The following is a 5,000-nucleotide window of genomic DNA, read 5'->3' on the forward strand; positions in this document are numbered from 1 at the left end:
AATGCTTTCGCTTCTGTTCGTCTTGCGACGATCCAAGAATTTCACCTCTAACGTCGCAATACGAATGCCCCCGCCTGTCCCTATTAATCATTACCTCGGGTTCCGAAAACCAACAAAATAGAACCGAGGTCCTATTCCATTATTCCATGCACACAGTATTCAGGCGGGCTTGCCTGCTTTAAGCACTCTAATTTGTTCAAAGTAAACGTGCCGGCCCACCGAGACACTCAATAAAGAGCACCCTGGTAGGATTTCAACGGGGTCCGCCTCGGGACGCACGAGCACGCACGAGGCGGTCGCACGCCTTCGGCTCGCCCCACCGGCAGGACGTCCCACGATACATGCCAGTTAAACACCGACGGGCGGTGAACCAACAGCGTGGGACACAAATCCAACTACGAGCTTTTTAACCGCAACAACTTTAATATACGCTATTGGAGCTGGAATTACCGCGGCTGCTGGCACCAGACTTGCCCTCCAATAGATACTCGTTAAAGGATTTAAAGTGTACTCATTCCGATTACGGGGCCTCGGATGAGTCCCGTATCGTTATTTTTCGTCACTACCTCCCCGTGCCGGGAGTGGGTAATTTGCGCGCCTGCTGCCTTCCTTGGATGTGGTAGCCGTTTCTCAGGCTCCCTCTCCGGAATCGAACCCTGATTCCCCGTTACCCGTTACAACCATGGTAGGCGCAGAACCTACCATCGACAGTTGATAAGGCAGACATTTGAAAGATGCGTCGCCGGTACGAAGACCGTGCGATCAGCCCAAAGTTATTCAGAGTCACCAAGGCAAACGGACCGGACGAGCCGACCGATTGGTTTTGATCTAATAAAAGCGTCCCTTCCATCTCTGGTCGGGACTCTGTTTGCATGTATTAGCTCTAGAATTACCACAGTTATCCAAGTAACGTGGGTACGATCTAAGGAACCATAACTGATTTAATGAGCCATTCGCGGTTTCACCTTAATGCGGCTTGTACTGAGACATGCATGGCTTAATCTTTGAGACAAGCATATGACTACTGGCAGGATCAACCAGGGAGCTGCGTCAACTAGAGCTGAGCAGCCGGCCGCCCGGGAGTGTGTCCCGGGGGCCCGCGCGAACACGCAAGCGTCCGCTCAATTATTCTGCAAACAGGAGGAGGCTGGGCTCCCCTGCACGATACACCTCGAAACCCTCTCAGGTCCCGGCGGCGCGCAGCGCCGTCCTAAGTACTTGGTCGGGTTCGAGAGAGGCGCAATCGCCCGGAGATAGGCGAGTAGACGCTTTCAGTGCGACCACCCGTGCTCCCAACTGAGCTTGCCGCTGCCGACAGAGGCCCGGGAGCGTGCTGTCGTGGTGTTGCCGGCGGGAGACAACACGCGGCCACAAACAGTGACCGGGCAGCTCCAACGCCAGCGCCACAGAGGGGCAGAGCCCCACTTGGGTGCCAAAGCGAACTCTCCCAGCACAGCGCACGCGCCAACACATCCGCACAGCTGCGATACAAACCACCTGCGAGAACCGCGGGGGCGACCGAGCAGCAGACGGCGTCGCGGCGCCGAGTGCCGGGCGGCGGCGCATCCTCAACGCACACAGTCCTCAATCGGACCAGCACACTGCAGATGTCCACCGCGCTTCGCACCGGGCCCGGGAGGACCCACTTTGGCCGCACGGCGCCGCGCGCTGGGTGCGCCGGCACGCAGATGCGCCGCCTGCCGCGTCCGTCAGCCGGCGCGCCTGCCACTGGGCGCCCCCACCAGCCGGCTGCCGCGCGTGCGCCCACGCAGCGCGCGGCCAGCACGCCGGGCGCCCCCCCCTCACCGGCCGGGGACGGTCCCACCCAGCCACCGCCGCGTATCGCTTCATACCCACATGCCCACTCACGTTCGTGGGTATGACGGGTGTCGCTGAAGCAACCGGTTAATACCTGTACCGATCGTCGATATCAACGATTCACCTCCAGCGCGAACAACCGCGCAACAACGGATTTCCAGTTCATTTGCGTAACTTGGGCAGCAAACGTAGACATCCATCTACATTTGCGACTTCTACGAGTCTTGCATGCCTGGATGTTGTGTGTCACGACGCACTCCATCAGCATACATACACGCTGCGACGTGTGCACGAAAGAACACGTGGAAGGTGGCCAGCGTACGTATGCGAATGCCATTGCACAGCTGCGAAGCGCATTCAACACGCGAACTCCTGACCGACGAGCTAGAGGTGACAGGAGGGGAGGGGGGGGGGGGCGGGGGCGATATACGTCCTATTGCAGTACACAATACAGTGGATAGCGGGACCATGTGGAAAGTAAGCAACACTCGCAAGATGTGAGGGTACGCACCGTAAAATGAATCAATACGCAGAACACCACAGTGTGCGCGAAGTGAACTATGTTGAGATGGTTGCAATTAGGCAACGCTACACGAATTCCTAGATTCATATAACTAACAATTACAGGGCAGGTTAAGGCGCAACGTGGGTTAGGTTAGGGCGCAACGTGGGTTAGGTTAAGGCGCAACGTGGGTTAGGTTAAGGCGCAACTTGGGTTAGGTTAAGGCGCAACTTGGGTTAGGTTAAGGCGCAACTTGGGTTAGGTTAAGGCGCAACTTGGGTTAGGTTAAGGCGCAACTTGGGTTAGGTTAAGGCGCAACTTGGGTTAGGTTAAGGCGCAACTTGGGTTAGGTTAAGGCGCAACTTGGGTTAGGTTAAGGCGCAACTTGGGTTAGGTTAAGGCGCAACTTGGGTTAGGTTAAGGCGCAACTTGGGTTAGGTTAAGGCGCAACGTGGGTTAGGTTAAGGCGCAACGTGGGTTAGGTTAAGGCGCAACGTGGGTTAGGTTAAGGCGCAACGTGGGTTAGGTTAAGGCGCAACGTGGGTTAGGTTAAGGCGCAACGTGGGTTAGGTTAAGGCGCAACGTGGGTTAGGTTAAGGCGCAACGTGGGTTAGGTTAAGGCGCAACGTGGGTTAGGTTAAGGCGCAACGTGGGTTAGGTTAAGGCGCAACGTGGGTTAGGTTAAGGCGCAACGTGGGTTAGGTTAAGGCGCAACGTGGGTTAGGTTAAGGCGCAACGTGGGTTAGGTTAAGGCGCAACGTGGGTTAGGTTAAGGCGCAACGTGGGTTAGGTTAAGGCGCAACGTGGGTTAGGTTAAGGCGCAACGTGGGTTAGGTTAAGGCGCAACGTGGGTTAGGTTAGGGCGCAACGTGGGTTAGGTTAGGGCGCAACGTGGGTTAGGTTAGGGCGCAACGTGGGTTAGGTTAGGGCGCAACGTGGGTTAGGTTAGGGCGCAACGTGGGTTAGGTTAGGGCGCAACGTGGGTTAGGTTAGGGCGCAACGTGGGTTAGGTTAGGGCGCAACGTGGGTTAGGTTAGGGCGCAACGTGGGTTAGGTTAGGGCGCAACGTGGGTTAGGTTCGGGCGCAACGTGGGTTAGGTTAGGGCGCAACGTGGGTTAGGTTAGGGCGCAACTTGGGTTAGGTTAAGGCAGAAGTTGGGTTAGGTTAAGGCAGAAGTTGGGTTAGGTTAAGGCAGAAGTTGGGTTAGGTTAAGGCAGAAGTTGGGTTAGGTTAAGGCAGAAGTTGGGTTAGGTTAAGGCAGAAGTTGGGTTAGGTTAAGGCAGAAGTTGGGTTAGGTTAAGGCAGAAGTTGGGTTAGGTTAAGGCAGAAGTTGGGTTAGGTTAAGGCAGAAGTTGGGTTAGGTTAAGGCAGAAGTTGGGTTAGGTTAAGGCAGAAGTTGGGTTAGGTTAAGGCAGAAGTTGGGTTAAGGGATGGTGTGTGTGGGGGGGGGGGTGGGGTGGCGAGGTTCGTTGATAGTGATGGTAGTAAGTGGACGCCTGAGGCACTATCAGATATGTCACGTCAGTTGCACTTGTGGCTCATGGCAGGTGGCGCGCCCGTTCTGTGTTTGTGGCAAAGGAGTGGCACACCTGTGTCTTTCATTCCTGCCATTGTTTATGTGCTGTGAGATGCGGCAGTGTGGTGCTGTTGGGTGCACCCCTGTGTAGGACATGTGTGGGTGTTGGTGGCGTATCTGAGCAATGGTGGTTGTAGGAAGAGTGGGATATTCAGTTTTCTGGTTCGACGTCCCGGTCTGGTTATCATAGTGTGGATGGTGTACTGTGGCCGAGAGGATGCACTGGATGTTGTTCCATGCTGGTACTTAGATGTTGTGTCTGCGTCTGTTACAGGCATAGACTAGTGGGTGATGGAGTGTGTGGGTGACGTGTGGTTGACATTGTGTGCACAGACGTTCAGCATGTATAGGGACAGTTGTATGTGTTATCTATATTCCGATGACTGCGCGTATTACTAAGCACCGCCGTGTATAAGCTTAATGTATGTATAGTCAATGCCTGTTCTATCTCTGTACAGTAGTAGCGGTGCGACTGCACTAGCTAGCTACACCTCGCGGCATCGTCCCCCGGTGTATGGCATATGATTATAAACATTCTGTCTATTAGTCAAAACCGGTGGTGTGACTACGTCACATGTTTGAGGTGGGGGACGCAACACCGTGCCGGTGGGTCAGGGCTGCGAAACACTTTCCCCACACTGGGGGCTCGGACCCTCATTACTCGTCCCAGTAATATATTGCGGAGCGCACATAGCCATTGCCCAGAGTCTTTGCGACTGCGAGTGCAACGCCCACGGGGACCGACGTGGATGGGGCGGCCCATAGCTGATCGCTCAGCATCGGAATCCGTACAGTGAGCGACGCGGTCGCGCACAGACTTAGAGCACGTTTAGGGACAGCGGGAATGTCGAATATTGGATAAAACTCTTCATGAAACGCAAGATATAGGTGTGGATTGCAACTTACGAGTGCGGGAAACGTCCGCCGTTCATCCGCTGGACTTGCGATTTTGGTGGGTGGGGTGGGGCACGTACGGGTGCGGGTGGCGTGATTGTCGGTCGACGACTTCGTGGTGGACAGAGGATGCCGTCTTTGTGGGTGGCGTCGGACAATGTGTACTGTGCGCCCATCGATGTCGTATTCAGCTTGGCGTCTCATAGATG

General features: G+C 55.3%; 1 non-coding gene across 1 annotated transcript in view; it reads right to left on the bottom strand.

Moving 5' to 3' along the window:
- LOC126197043 (small subunit ribosomal RNA) overlaps positions 1-1,044 on the bottom strand; it is a 1,909-nt gene extending 865 nt beyond the window's left edge. Inside the window, exon 1 of the ribosomal RNA XR_007539451.1 lies at positions 1-1,044. This exon is cut by the window's left edge and continues 865 nt beyond it. This is a non-coding gene — a ribosomal RNA (small subunit ribosomal RNA).
- Between the last annotated feature and the right edge of the window lie 3,956 nt (positions 1,045-5,000).

This window comes from Schistocerca nitens, chromosome 7 (genome assembly GCF_023898315.1).
Source record: "Schistocerca nitens isolate TAMUIC-IGC-003100 chromosome 7, iqSchNite1.1, whole genome shotgun sequence".
Classification (NCBI taxonomy): domain Eukaryota; kingdom Metazoa; phylum Arthropoda; class Insecta; order Orthoptera; family Acrididae; genus Schistocerca; species Schistocerca nitens.